This window comes from Maylandia zebra, linkage group LG18, assembly GCF_041146795.1.
Source record: "Maylandia zebra isolate NMK-2024a linkage group LG18, Mzebra_GT3a, whole genome shotgun sequence".
In the NCBI taxonomy this organism is placed as follows: domain Eukaryota; kingdom Metazoa; phylum Chordata; class Actinopteri; order Cichliformes; family Cichlidae; genus Maylandia; species Maylandia zebra.
The window spans coordinates 11,709,137-11,725,734 of record NC_135184.1 but is presented as its reverse complement, the minus strand read 5'-3'; the positions used below and the strand labels follow the sequence as shown (position 1 = coordinate 11,725,734).

Sequence of the window (16,598 nt, the reverse complement as noted above, 5' to 3'; positions counted from 1 at the left end):
TGAATAACAAAGTAATTCAATCACCAAGGTTAAATTTGGGTTGGTATTTTACATATTGATGTAAATTATTTAACATATTTAGTGTAAGACTTTAGATTCAGGATTCTTTTATAATACTTACTTAAAATCTAAATTCCATTAGAATCACCAGCTAACCTGACATGCATATCTGTGGACTGTGGGAGGAAGCCGCAGTACCAAAGGACCAAGACAGACAGGGAGAACATATAAAATGTGAAACAGGTGGGTCCCAAGCTAAACTATTCTGAACCCCGAGGTGATTGATTGAAGTGACTGCAAATGAGATTTCAGGCTATAGTTAACTGACATGTGACAATGTATGAAATTGGAGGGTTACCTTGGAGCCTTTGCAACAAGCAAATTGCTCCCCAGGTGATCGCTTCTTTAGAAAAACATTGTAGTTTCTAGTTAAAACAACTACGTGATTTATGCAAAAGGGAATGTTGTCTTCTTGGTTATACTATCAAACACTTGAGTTTAACAGTGGCCACCAGCATCAACATCCAATGTCAAACACCCTAACCCTTTTCCTCTGTTTTTATTAATCTGTAATATCTGGCAATATAACTTCTTACTGTTGCATTTTATAAAGCCATACAAGGCTTTATAGAAAAAACTCAGTAGTAGGTTGTTTGTAGCTTACTTTTCATTGGTGTCAGTGGCTTGTTCAAGCACAGGCAATGCAAATAGCAATGTTCATTGTGCTGTTGTGTTTATTTACAGTTGGTCCAGGAGAAGCAGCTCTGGAGTAGCTGTCCTAAGAGTTCTAAGGAAAAGGCAAGATAACGTAAGTATACTAAGCATAGTGTACTTACGCAAAGTATACTAGGCCTTTCCTTTGCCTGCCACTATCCCAACAATACTAGCACTCAATGTTGCACTCAAAGCAAATATCTGCCGGAAAATCACATATATTTCAACTTTAATTCATGCAGAATGTGTGAATGCTCACACTGGCACCAGCTGTTGCTAAAAGATTAACTTCAAAAGTTCTATACATCTTCAAGGATCCATTTTGTTTGTGAAGAGAAAAACAAAAACAAACTGCTTATCCCACTGTGCTACCAGCAAGAGTCCGTCCACAGCATGCACACCGTGGAACGAAATCTCATTGGTAGTAGTGCAGTCCAGTCTCTATGCAGCACCAACAGCGTGTCTAGATGAAAGATGTGTTTTGATGAATGCTGTATTAGAATTTAATGAGGCAAGATAGGAGTGAGCCTGAAGCTATGGACACCTATTGATGTGAAATGAGAGAAGGGGATTCCTCTTTCTTTGCCGCTATAAGTTTGATACCTTTATATGGGATTCGGCAAAATAGTGCACGCATTCCAAGTGGTATTTTATTATTTGTTTTCAAAAGGATTGCTCTCTTTCTGTGACCCCTACTTCAACTGCTTCAAGCCCATCATTTGACCTAAAAGACCATGCCACAGATAACAATAACCTAAAAGAATCTATGTCAGAGAACACCACTGCACCTAAGCAAAATCCCCTGATTCATCTTTAGTTGAAAAGTGAGCTTGATTCAAAGGCATGCCTCAGGCAACATACATCTGAAGCAAAGAAAAATTAGCTTCTTCAGCTACCCTTTGATATATGGACACCCCACTGTAAGGTTACGGTCTAACACTTTTAGTTATTTAGTTTTTAGGCTTAGGATGGTTCCTAACTGGATAAAATGACCTGGAAGTAGCAGCTAAGATAAGAACTGGTTGTAATATCTAAATGATAAGAAAAAAGAACTTTAGAGCTTGCTTACTTATCTGCTGTAGCATAGGCTGTATTCTATCAACATTTAAAAAAGAAAGGAGATAGTGTCATACCACAGTTCCTCGCAACTGCGAACTGTAAGTGCAGTTGGATTGTTTTTGTACCAAACTTGTCTTTTCATCAAGATCTGGAAGTGTTGAGGAAAACAAGTTTCTCAGTATATTTATAAGCTGCTTGACCAAATCTTTAAAGGTCGCAATTCAAACTTAGAAAGAGCAAGGATCCTCCTTAGGATCAACATATGCGTATTGTAATGTGCTTTCCATTCACTTTCTCACAGTCTTCTTAACGTGCCCATTTAATGTTTTTGTCTGTATACAGGGATCCTCTCCAGTGTTCCAGTAACAGGTCTCTGAGAGGTCAATTAACAATAATGAGACAATAATGTCGTTTTCTCCAAACCTAATTGGATTTTGTTCAGCCAATGGGCTCTCGGATGTCCCGGGCAAGAGTCTAAACTCTGCATATCATTTAATGCGTGTTTCGTTTCATTTTACTTCATGTGGAATGGAAGTGGTTCTCAAATAGGCAAGAATAAAACCCTCCCAGTAAATATACAGTCTTCAACATCTTATTCAGTTTACAGTGAATGTTCACAAATCTCTGGCCCAAAGAAGAGCTCTAAAATCCAAAACCATTTGCACATCTTAATAGAAATTCATAAAGATCAACCTCAAGTGTCTCTATCAGTATTTTTTCTGCCTGATTTTCTATGCTGGACCAAACTGTCTGGGTAGAGGCAGAAATTCAATGGCTTGAATTAGGACAAAAAGGTTTAAATCAGAGTTATTACTCAAGATTTGGTCCAGCTGGAGCAAGAGACAAAGTCATGAGTCTTGTTCTGTTGGTTTAACTCAAATAAATGAAGAGGTGGGCAGAAAAAATGGTGTTTTAATGCAAATTCGATCAGATAAAATATTACACACTCAAATCTTAAGTGGCCTTTGAGGTCAATTGACTAGCTGCTGAGTCGAAACGTGGCAGGGGAGGTGTCCATATTTCACACACCATTCCACCACACAGAGCTTGTAAGTTATCACACGTGGGGGGAATAGCTTAGCTCCAACCCAGTGGCCCTAAGCGGCGGTGAAACGCACACTGCATTCGTCACGTAACAGAGCAGAAATGAAATCTTTTTTTGGCAATCTGTACCACAAAGACTCATTGTTACAGGGAATTATGGCGAGACTTACAGTTTCACAGAGAACATAAATAATAAAGGGACTGATGAATATAGATATTTAACCAAATTCAATCTGATCTTAATATCTCATTTGAAGCTAATATCACATGCAGGAAATTACATGGCTTGGGTTCACAGCGTACAGAGGGAAAATATTTCCCAAAGTCAATGCTGCAGCTGAACTATCTCCTTTATTGTTGATTAGTTGCCTCTTTTCTTCCTCAGAGTGATTCCCTCCTAAAAGATGAAAGGACAATTTCCATGTTAAGTGGATTGCTTCTCTCAATTGTGTCGGTGAAGGCAGAGTATCTATATGTGCACATGTGAGCGAGGGGCTTTTCAACAACTCAGATCTGATAAGGTTTTGCAACAGCTTCCATCTATTGGATTTTGCCAGCTCTTAATGTAGTTCTTCCAAGCGCACTGTCTTTAATACAGGCACAACAATAACATTATTCTGTCCGCATTAGAAGATAAAAATAGAAAACAGTAATCCATGTGCATTGCTTATTAAAATACATATGTATGCTTTGCTTTGTTGTGAATATTCTAAGAATGCAAGCAGATTGCTCGACACGTCTGCGCATAATTTGATTCGTGTCATATCAAAACTTTTCCATTGAATACCATGTCCTCTCCATAGTGACAGAAAAATGAAGAACATTAATTCTTCCATTTTTTAAAAATAAGACGTTCCATCTGTTAAAGAAAAGTCATAAAAGTATTAAAATTCCTGGATGTGGCAACTGTAAAAAATTCTCTTTTTTCTCCCTTTTTTTGCTGCCATACAAAGAAGAGGAGAGAAGGAAGCTAAAATTGAGAGCTCTGCAGGATTAAAAAGAGCTACTGTTAAATGCATGCTCTATATATATTTTTTTCTACTCAAGGGGCCTATTGTTTGAGAGCAATTTTCTCTTTATACAGAAATATTGCTCAGCAGCTACAGCTCTTTAAAACTGGCTGTGTAGAACACGTTAGTATCACCTTCTCTGGGTTTTTTTTCCTAAGGCAAACTGTGTTTTCTTTATCTTCCACTATCTGCTGAGGATAGCTGTAATCTCAACTATGTTACCCATTGTACATAGAACCTATTCCCAAGGCTATAACAAAGATAGACATAGATGTCAGGAGAAACAAAGTATTCACTCACACTGACAGGTTTATGTTTCTTCATTGTGACCTGTCAGAAAAGCCAGTATTTCAGGGTTTTACCGAGATGTTGCATTACGTCCTGTTATATTAGATATAACGGGGCATATATATTAAATGATAATGAATTACCTATAGCTTGCTAAAAACATTAAGTAAGTGAGTTAGGACCTCAAACAGACATGCTTACAATGAGCAGAAACCTAAATGAATGTTGCATATAATACAACCCCAATTACAAAAAAGTTGGAACTGTTAAAACTAAGACATTTCACTATTTCATGAAAAATATTAGCTCATATTTTGAATTCTGAATATTCTGAATTTGGAAGTGAAAAAAAATCCAGAGGAGCATTTAATAAAGAAAAATCTAAAGTTAAGTGGCCACAGGTCAGTAACATGAACGGGTATAAAAAGATAACTTCAGAGATAGAGTTTCACAAATCTACAAAAAACTGTGTCTGCAAATTGTGCAGCACTTTCAGAATAATGTTTTTCAATATAAAATTAGGAAGACTTAATAATATCTCAACATCTACAGAACATAATATCATTAAAACACTCAAAGAATCTGGAGAAATCTCTGTGCGCAAATGACAATCAACATTATGGTCTTTGGGCAAAGTGGAAAACTGTTCTGTTCTGAGGGTGCAATAATGCCTGTGGAACTTTTCATATCTAAAAAGACGCCATCAGTGCGGAAAGGTATTTACAGGCTTTAAAGCAACATAATTTGAAATATTTTTCAGGGAAAGCCTGGTATATTTCATCAAGACAATGCTAAACCACATACTGCATTCCTTGCAACAGCATTGCATTGTAGTAGAAGAGTCCAGGTGCTGAGCAGACTGAACAGTCCAGACCTTTTTCCAGCTGAAAACATTTAGCATATCGCTGAAAATATGAAAAAGACCTGGGAATGTTGAGCAGCTAGATCAGAAAAGAATGGGAACACATTCCTCCCTCAAAATCCATCTACTGGTCTCCTCAGTTCCATGAGAGGATGCTACATAGTGGTTAATATGGCACTGTCCCAGTTTTGTTTTATTTAAAACATGTTGCTTCTATCAAATTTAACCTTTTTTTTTTTTTAAATGATACATTTTCACAATGTAAACATTTAAAATATTTCTGTTCAGTTAATCCCATAAACCCATATTTGAGTTTATGGAATTTGCAAATCACTGCAAATCCAACTTTTTTTGGAATGAGGTTGTATTTTTTTTAACTTAGTATTACTATCATATAGATTCTCTCAGTGTGACATCTTTTACACTTTGGTATGATCTACGTGTTCATACTTAGAGGTATGAATAACTTTATGGGAAGATTCTAAGCAAACATAAGTAAACTTTTGACCTTTGAACTATATTACTGCTGAGCTGGCAAAGTCATTACTCTCCAGAAAGATCCACTGATGCAAAGAGCATAATTCATACAGCATAAGCTGAGAGCCAACTAATCAGTGTTCAGAGTGGGTATAAGTCTCCCTCACACACATCAGGTGTTTGCCAGTGAAACATATCCCAGAGGACAACAGCAATGCTCTGACTGTCAGTCACTGCACTACTGTCCGTAACTGATTTATCACATTAATTTTAATTGTTAATGTCTGTTTTTTTTTTTAAATCAGCATCTGGGTACAGTTTATGATTTTTTATATGAGAAGATCAAATTTTGTATTATATATTCCATAACTTTACCAGCGCACATCATCAGCATTCCACATCTAATTAGTAAGAAGAAGTCATCACTCAATACAGGCTGCTCTACTGATGCAGAATCATAACAAGCAACGTGTTGAGCATAAAAGATGATTATTGTAGTTCATCATTAATGTCCTAATTCAGTCCCAATTAAATTCAGCACTTCAGGCATGAGCAGTCTGCAAACAACTTTTTTTTTTTTTTTTTTTTTTTTAAAAATAACATGAATATACATTTCTGTTTGATAAGACTGACATGAGATGTGCACCTCTCATCTGTACCAATAATTGAGATCAAAATATGAGCAAAAAGTTCAGAAATCCACAAATGAAATATGATCGTTTCTTAGTCAAATTAATGGAAACACAAATAAAGAAAAGGAAGACAATAAGATGTTTTCACTTCTCGTGGTTTGAACTCCTCCCAGTTTGATGGAAAATCTCTCACTGCTGGACAAAAAGATGTATGTGTTTTGTGCACAGCAGAAAGAAAGTAATATTAGAACAATGTCTTGACCAAGACATCAGTCTACACTAACCTTCTGACAGTGTTGAATCTGGAAATTTCTCATGCAACTGCATACTGTTTTTTTGTTAAAAGTAACACCTGGCTTATGTCTGAAACATCCATTTTAACATTTCAGACAGCATTTTAAATTGCTTATTGATTAATTAATCAATTAAGCCAACCGTGACTACCTCAATAATCCATTAGTATTGATGCCAGGCAAAGTTTGACCATTACTAAAGTAGTGAAGCAAGGAGAAGAAGGCCTTTTTGTTTCTGTTCCGTGTAGCAGAAACTTAACAAAACAACAACAACAACAAAAAAAAAAAACAATAGCAGAAGAGTGTAATATGTAATTAATCTGAACTAAAACAAACTCAAGTGCATATTTGCTGCTTAGAGGCACTGCTTTATCAAACAATAGAAAAGTGTAAGAAAATAAAATTTTCATTGTGTGCCAGACTCATGGGACAAAAACCAGGACAGGCATGGAACTAAAAGAAAATAAAAAAAAACACAATACCCCTGAGCACCAGTGCTCAATACAAGTAGAAGAAAAACTGTGCTAAGATTTATCAAATAACTCTTATGAGGTCAGAACAGTCTCAGTGGGGCTAAATGGATAATTCAAACTGAATTACCCAATCATCACGTGACCAGAGGTACAAAGAAACATCTAGCTAAATACTAATTACTGATTACTTAGGTCTACTTAATCAAAAGAACACCATCTGCTGTAAATATATAAAGATATAAAAAAAAATTTAAAGTGGCCTTTTCATTGCATTACAATAAAGACATCCCTTGCACTGCTCCTAATTCTTTAACTTGGGCAAACGTAAGAACATAATGGCACCTGAACCGGAAAAACAAAGACAAAGTGGCTACCAGAAAAAAAAGAAAGTGCATAATTAGAGTGTTTGTTTCCTCACACAACCTGTCAGCAACTTTTCCACCTTGATGTTTTTTTACTACAATGCAACATTAACATTAACAACCGAATACAAGACACAAGATGTTGTCACTTTTGAGTCTAGCACACAAGTGACAACAATAACTCTGCCAAGTTAAAGGAGAAAATGTTACATCAGATGCTTCTACAGGTTTGACGTGTGATGTAAGTGTTTCACATTGTATACTTCACATTAGCCCCCTGATTGATGGGGCCAATCTTATCTTAAACACCTCATAGTACCGAATCACCCAAAAAGAGCCCTTTGTTCTCAGACTTTAGGCTTACTTGTGATTCCTGGGGTTTTAAAAGTAGAATGTGAGGCAAGACCTTCAGGTTTCTGGACATGTTATGTTGCAATAGGTCTAGACTGCTGGAGCTGCTGGTGCCTTCCCATGATACACGTTTCTTCTTCACTCGCCTCTTTTCATTCTCCATGTGTTTATACACGATTTTGCATTTAATCATTAGCTATTATTAATCGCTGGCTCACTTTGTTGTTCTGTCTTCGTCCCCTCATGCAGTTGCAGCAGATGACTCCCTCGCTGAGCCTGATTCCGCTGGAGGTTTCTTCCTATTAAAAGGGAGATTTTGCTTCCCACTGTGCCACTTCCCACAAGTGCTTGCTCATATGGGGTCATCTGATTGTTGGGCTTTTCTCTGTATTATGACAGGGTCTTTACCTTACAATATAAAACACCTTCAAGCTACTATTGCTTCTATTTGTCACTATATAAATGAATGGAATTGAAATGAAATGAACTGATTGGAAAATTGCAAACAACACACAAAAACATGGATCTGTCCTACCTTGTATCAGTGGTGCAGACTGTTGCTGGTGCTGTAAAATTTTCTTTGGGCTCCTCAAGTGATCTGAAGTGCCAGGAGTACCCATCCTGTGATGGTTAACACACCAGGTTCTCTGAGCTCACAAGGTGTCCACAATCCAACACAGCACCTCTGGGATGTGGTGAAACAGGTGATTCACATCATAGACGTGCAGCAGATAAGGTGCTAGCAAGGTGTACCCAATTAAGTGTCTCCTTAGTGTATGTGCTGTTGCTGATTAATAGCAAATAAATGTATTAGTCATTCCACAAGGACTTTACATGTAAACAGAATGGCCTCAGGCTGTTGGACTAGTCAACAAGAATCGTGTGACCTGTAAACTGTGTTGATGTGAAATATTGTTATTAAGGATCATTATCTTAACCTATAGCTGGACAAGCTGCCACGGCTCATTATTTTTAATTACCGCCATATTTTCAGCTTGTTTCTACCAGATATATATACCCTACTGCCTTATGAGCAAAGTTATGAACAAACATTTCATGCTGCAGATAAAAAATTTATATGTTTCAAGTTCAGAATAGAGGCCGGTATTTTTTTTGAACCAGGCAGCGAGTTTGAATAACAGAACTTTATTCAGATATCTGAAAGATGAGCAGCATTGCTTTTTATAGAAGAGATTTTCTATTTTGTACTGACAGTGAATAATCATGTAATATTACAAAATGCAACAATATCAACAACAAAACACGAGAAAGGGCTGTGAATGTGAATACCATCAGTGTTGCACTTACACTTGAAAATCTGATCTAAATTCAACATTTAAACCTGATTTCTAGGGCTGCCAGAGGGGTTACTGGGAAATGTAGTAACTCTTCAATTGAACAAGAGGAAGCAGGTTAAGAAAATTAAGTCCAGCAAAAACTCTGACTCAGAAATCTTAATTTTACATGAAATATGTGAATGCCACACTGTGGCTAAATGGATTTATATTTTTTATACTTGGAATAAAGTCCAAAGATGAGTTATTTCTCCATTAAGGGTATATTTGCATTCTCAACTAACCTGTTTGCTGCAGGCACAGAGGAGAATATTTAAAATTACCTTTGAATATTATGGGCAGCAGTACAGAAAATTGTTTTTCGTGGCACTACATAAATCAGCTCTTATTTAGCATTCATTCAGTCATAGCATAGTTATTATTTACTGTATATATTTAGATATTTATTTTCAACCTCACAGTTGGGGTAAGGAACCCTTCCACTATAACTATGTATTTCCCCTGGAGCATAAAGCCTTGTTGGGCATTTTCTTATTACGTCCAATTAAGTTAGCTTGAAGTCACTACATTTGTTCAGGCTATATGCATCCCTGGGAGTGTGTTAAATCAGACAGTCCGCTTGGATATTCATTTTAATACAAATGACCTCCCTTTGCACAAAGAAAGCAGTCTGAACTAGAAAGCGCTTCATTTTGCGTCAACCTTTCATTCAGAAGGAATGAGGAGGAAAGAGATAGGAATTAATTTGCAGTGAGTGAATGGGTTTTGACAGGGGCCTATTTCACCAGCCGGTGTCAGCGGTATCCTAGCTGTGCAATAATGCAATAAGGAAAACAATCAAAGAGCGACCTGCAAAGCATCTGACCTCACATTTTGTTTTGATATAGACTAACTGCATTGTGCAGCAGACTTACACCGGCCTCTATGTTCTGCTGATTTATAGAAATAAGATAGACTGAAGTGTGGCACCAGAAGCATGGTTATTTTCATATCGGCTTTGTTCTGCGAGATCAGTCAGAATGTCTCCAGCAAGGAGAGACAGTCTCTTTGAAACAAACGGATAAACTTTCATCTCATTGTTTCCCACTTCTCTCTTGTTTCCACCTCACTCTTCCTCAATAACAATAAAGATTTATAGGAAAAAATAGTGCAAAAACTGTGTAATGTAACTTGGGAATTGGGGTTTAATTTATGAACAACAGGAACGGTTGTTGGGGAAAAAAAATAATACTAATTGCTATAATGATGCAGCATCAGCACATCACCAAGATGCTGATTACACAAACTAAAACATAAAAACATCAATAGCTAAGCAATTAATTGCCAAAATAACGCTAAATATCACTTTATTAAATATATATAGATTGAAAAATGGACAGCACTGAAAATGAAATACAAAAATATCACATAACTGACAGAATAATTATAAGCATGGATAAAAAAATAAATTTAAAAAAAGCAACAACACACCGACACCCTTCATGCCAGAGGCGGAAACAATTAATTTACTGTGTCTAGTTGTCATTAGACAAGGACTTTTAATGCAGAACAAATTTCCAAAGATCAGAGACACTCCAGAAGCAGGAGGCCTAAAAGTGGATTACATGCAGCAGTGCAACATGTCCCCATCATTTCCTCTCTTAATCCAATCATGTCCCAATTACAAAAACCCAAGATGAAGTCAGGCAGAGACAGAAGACGGACACTCTAAATGTAAACACGGCTTTCTGGGGCCATTTTTGACAGATGAGTTTATGCCCTTTGTTTTTGTGTATTTATAAAATAAACCAAGGAGTCAGCCCCAGAAAATTTAATAAGGGAAGAATTAGCCAAAGTAATCTAACCACAAGAAAGAAAGGAAGGCATGAAGATATTTTCCTACAGGCTCCAAAATCCAAGGACCAGTTAATCATCACATTGTAGAATAAACTGAATCCTATAACATTGTTTGAATTCCCTGATGGCTATGAATACCCCTGATGGAAAACACAGCTCTTTCTCCAGGGACAGGGAGACCATTTACTGCTTCATAATGTTGTTTTCTTAACTGCAGATCTAAACCATTAACTCCTAATTACTATGATTTCATTTTGTAAAAGACACGTCATATTTACTTTATAGAGGATTCCTTGACTGAAAAAGTTGTTTTTTAATGGGACACGACAGGCGCCATGCCTTAGTCACAGAAAATGTTGTCTTAATTAAATTTGGCTTTAGTGCTCGTTTCTGCTTCGACTACGACAGAAACAAACATAAATAAGTGCTTATTTTTGTGGATGTTGTACAATTAATTCTCAAGATTTTTTAGCAAATATCATCTAATGTCATAATATTGTCTCACTCTCAACACAGACTCATTTAGCTCCAAATGTTTTTGCATTAGACTTTTGATCTTTTGATTAGGTGAGTAAGACTAAGGAAGAAAACTGTCAAGTTAAAACTGAGATTTACAAGACCTCAGTGAAGTTATTTTTTTAATCTGTAATTCAGAAGAATTTCAAGCAAATACAATTATTAAACACAACATATCTACTGGATTTAGAGTTTTGGTCAAATAAAAGTGTTGTTTCTTAGTCTGTGTTCCAAAATTTGAAAAAGTGTATCATAGCCAAATTACACCATAATCACAAAATGCACCTAACATTAAATCATAAAACATGTATATTTAGAATTAAACAAATTTATGTTCTATATGAACATTCTGCATTGGCAGGATGTATATGAATGTACCTTTTTTGATTCAGAGTGTTTACTGTACATAAAAGACTGTAAACATGTGACTTTCTGTACCCTAAAACCAAAATACCTTGGTAACGAGTAATGCAGTGCCACATCTCCACTGCTCTGTTCAGCCCCACTGATGCAGTTTTCTCCCTGCCTCAATACAGATTCACTGCCGCTGTTATTACAGCCATCATTTCACAGAGCCTAAGAGGCAGAGTAGTATACTATTTTATAATTATATTAATATAGAGATATTGTAACTGTATATATTTGCAGCTTCTTCTTTTTTTAGTTGAATAAATGAGTTTTGCATTAATCATTACATTAATGAATCTTCTTTATTAACAGCAGAGTCTACATGCATGAGACAAAAAAGAAATGAAAATGAAAATACTTTTTTTTTTCCTAATAAATTTTCAATAAAACATTTGTTTCATTGAATGTAATGTAATGTTTCCAGTCACATAGTGATGCTTAAATATAACTCAACTATATTAAATATATCCCATAAATGCACATTTATACTTACTTTGGATTTAGTGAACCTTAATGTGACCATATGTATTATGTGACCGTTTAAGTTTCTTGTGTATTTTCAGACCAATGTCATAGCGTATCGTATTTGACAAATAGTCACACTGATACTAATTATTTAGTGAGGGAGTGCTGTTCTTGAGGCTAATATATTTTGCCTAAACTGGTGAAGCTCTATGGCCTGCTTGTACATCTAAACCATTATTCCTCACAAATTAAGTTGTGAAAGAAAGGAAGAGTTGGGTTTATGTGCCCGAGGCCTCTTGTTGACCTGAATCGTGAAATCATTCTGCTGCAGCAACAACAGCGTGTGCACGTGTGTGTCTGTGTGTGTGCCCATGTGGGTGTGTATGTGTTAGCCTTGGGTAGCACGGAATGCAGGTCAGTAATTACGGTTAGCTCAGTTGAGCAACACTGTTAATCTGTTGCTGTCTATATATGGATGCAGCTTTATCACACCTAAAGGCACAACAATTACTCTTTTCCTCTAACTTCAAAGTGGGTCATTAAGCACGACAGGACGAATGTATATTTCTAGATATTTAGCCTTGAAAAACATTTTAACACTGAGATTCATCCTGATGTCAGTGACACAGCTATGACAGAAGCCTGTCACATTAGAGGACAATTTAAAGCAGACACTTCGCAGAAAGAGTATATCTCTGGCCGGTTTGACAGCAGCATCATAATTAGACTAATTGTATGACTTCATTAGTGCATCTTTTCAAAGCAGCGCTGGGTAATAAGATTTAGAGCTCACATCTCTGACAGTTCTGTTCACTCACCTAACCCCACCCCGCCCCTTTTTGTCTTTGACATCACCTCTTTAAAGATTCATAAGCCAGGGCGATTTACATAAAAGTTAAAGTGTCTGATTAGTCGTATTACACCCCATTCTGACCGGCACGGGCCCTGCAGGGACTGGAGGATTGGCCAAGGTTACAGCTGAGGCATGTGCTCATCAGCATGTGATGGGGCCCACCATGACGCTGGGCATGGAAGAGATTTTGAATTTCTTTGAGAGTGGAGCTTTTCTACAGTTTTACTTTATTTTACCTTCATGTTGCATTTAATTATTGATAGTACTATGTGGGGACCATTTAACAACACCATTATTTTGACACTAACTACACAGAATTCATTTGAAAATTAATTCACCAAAGAAGTAGCTGTATTTATAAAAGTCAGCTACTTTGCATGACTCCATAATACACAGAGATACTATTTTGTGCACTAAAATGAGTAACCATGACGCAACGCTGAAACAATTTCAGTGTTTTCAATGCACATAAAAGGCATACAAACATTGAAATTGAACTTATTCATTGCAAATCAATTGGGGTCATTAAGTCAAAATTTGCATTTAAATAGCAACATTAAAATGTTACATAGTATTGCAGAATAATGTCCTCATTCATATTAAGGCATCATAATTAATGGGTGTTTCCAAGGAAACCTAAGAAACCTAATTGCTCACAGGGTGGTCTCATTATAGCAGCAAAATAACTCTCCGCATAAAAATGGTTGACCAGAATGTAGAAACCGAGAGCAATTAATTAATGTTGGATAGTAAGAACACAATCAAAAAGTAAAAGTTATAAATGATCCTTTTATCTTTAAAGAACTAACATTTCTCGGTTTTCTGTGAACCTCTTGTCATGGGTTTTCACCACACGGGCTCATCTTTCATTTGGAACTTTTTCTGAGTTTAGCCTTTTAAGTGTGTCTTGAGGTATTCTGTAGAGGACCCCCAAGCTAACTCCTATCCAGGCAACATCCCAGAGCTGAGCAGAAGTCAGAAATGGTCTATGACTTTTAATAGTTATATCTATATGTTTTCTCAATCTGCCACCAGAGGACCGTATTAAATGTGAGCTCCTGGGGCGCTCTTCGTCATGTCTTGATAAGAAAGCAGTGACGCTTGACCCTAGACTGGGTTTGAGAAGTTGATTACAAAGTCTTTCTTATCAAACATGAATTTTTAATTGATTTTTTTTTTTTAAAAAGCTAGCAGCAGCCTGTTAAAAGTTTTATTTCAAAAAGCTTATTTAATTAAGAAGGTGCAATGCCTATAATATTTCAAGGGCAGCAGTGCACTTATTTTTCTCTCATCTCCTCTATTCGTTGTCAGCAACGATGCTGGCTATTTTGAGTGGGTAGTATGTGCAGTGCAAATTGGAAGAGATACTGGGCTTATGGAAGGTCTAGGTGGCACCATTGCCATAGCACTGACATTTTGTTGTTTGTTTTGCAGGATGGAGCAAGAGGTGAGGAAGGTAGCCATATGGCGGGTATTTATCAGCCGATGGCTGCCAGAGTGATTAAATGTGAGCTGAAGGTGAAGCTGCAGACGGCTGAGAGAGAGAGAGCAGGGCCTGATGCCTGGGGTCTGGTACCAGGTTGTTCATCATCTCCCTTAAAGGAAGGTCAACAGTCCAATGAATCACGCTCACCACCAAACTTACAGCTTGTTCCCTGTCAGCTTTACTGCATTTTCCTCCAGTTCTCAATGTTTAGCTGGAATCTAATCCACTCCCTGTGTCCTTGCATGAGCATCTTTACAAGAGATTCGAAGCATCCAAGACACCAAAGTCTCTTAATTCCAATAATCTTTCATATTTTTCCTAGATGTGACCAGAAAGGACTGCTGACGTCAGTAAAGCTATATGTCAGCAGTAGTGAACTGGTGGTATGACAGACACATAATGGGATGGACAGTAACCAGAATTAAATCAGAAGTATGAAGCCTGTTCCAAGATTTGTCCTGATGTCAGCAGCAGCTGATGCAACAATATAACAGTGTACAGCATGCACGCGTTAGAAAGACAGTAGAACACTTCTGTGTGTATGTTAACAGGGTCACAGTGTTTCTTAGCTGCACTGTGGGACATTTTTAAAGAGCGTAGACTTTTTATAAATTTATTCAACTGCGAAGAGAGGGATTTGGCCTAGAATAGCGCAGACTATGCGAAATTTGACAAGGGAACTCATGTTTGAGGAAGAGTAATCCCCCTTCATGTAAAAACAAGGAGAAAAACATTCTACACCAATGTTTTTCAGACCATGGTGCACTTGGGTAATACAAATTGGTTGACTATATGAAATATATGCGTTTTGAGCCATCCTTCATTTCTTTATATTTTGCTGGAAAAATGAGGACCTGGTGCAGAAATGTATTCAAACATACCCAAACATACATGGATATACAGAACTTGAACTCTCTTTCAAGCTTTCTTGAAATTTCTTTATAGTTTTCAGGAATAGTTTCTTGGTGTACATTGAAAGCTCTTCTTTGGATGGTGGCTGGTTTTTGTTCTGTTCTATGTCAGGATGAGCTTGTTGTGCCTCTCTCCTGATCACTGTCCAGGATATACCAATGACAACCAATAATTTCAATTTGGATTCATATCAGACCTCAATAGAAGACTTCAATAAGGTCCGCTGCCACTGATTTTAGGTCCAATTCTTGTGTAATTTGGCATAAATCAACCTTTCCCCCCTGTTTCCCTTCCTTATAATGGTTTCTTGACAGCCATCTTTCTTTTCTGATGAGGCTTGAGTAAACAATAATCTCAAGAAAGTCAAGTTCTTTGGACGTAGGTCAACACTTTTCCACAGTTCTATTCAAAAAACAAAGAATTCCCACTCAAATGAATACTACAAAACTAATAATTTTAGATCAACAACAGGTCGAGATCTACTCAGCACACAATAGTCAAAGACATAAAACCAGGGTAGTGCAAAAATGTCAGAGAGGCAAAGACAAATCTAAATAAGAAACCGGTCCAGTTAGTGTTGGTGATGTACTGCGGCCAGCAGAAAAATAAAAGAAGGAATAGAATTAGACAAGAAGAAGGTGAAATGATATTTACCAAGCAAATCTTGTCTCTGCTCTTCTGGTCTTGTTATTTCTTTATATGTATACAAGATGAAAATTTGAAAGAAAAGAAAAGCGGAGATTTTGTAAACAAAGTGATATTGAAATATGAATGTTAGCTGAGTTCACTTGTTAAGTCGATGGAAATAATCCAAGGAGCCAACAGCTTGTCATACAGAAATGAACGTGACAATTGCTCCCTGTCATCCCCGCTCTGTCTCCTTGCTTCGCCTCCCTGCTCACCACTTGTACACAATCTAATAAAAGTAGGAATGCCACGGAAAGATTATTCTAAAAACGGGACGCATTGATATGGAGAGGCGTCACTTTCATTTCACTTCATATGACACTATCACAGTTGCACAGAAGGCTTGTTTCATAGCAGGTGGTAAATACTGCAGCACCCCTCCCAAGGAGCTCAGCCATCAACCCCTGAGGATACAACAAGAGGACTCACGCTTTATAAGTGTATGCACACATAAACACAACTCTTTCTGGCACACCTTGATGTTGATACACACTGGGGGAAAGAAAGCTTAAGTACAAATAATACAGAGATAAAATGTTTAGTTATTGTTCAAGCAAATGTTAGGAGCAACGAGA

At 37.0% G+C, this 16,598-nt stretch overlaps 1 long non-coding RNA gene across 1 annotated transcript; it reads left to right on the top strand.

Annotated features, from left to right (window-relative positions):
* Nucleotides 1-105: 105 nt before the first annotated feature.
* On the top strand, nt 106-15,677 carry LOC143413761 (uncharacterized). The gene is made up of 3 exons (XR_013094375.1): nt 106-243; nt 745-808; nt 14,373-15,677. It is a non-coding gene; the product is annotated as an uncharacterized LOC143413761 (long non-coding RNA).
* Nucleotides 15,678-16,598: the final 921 nt, after the last annotated feature.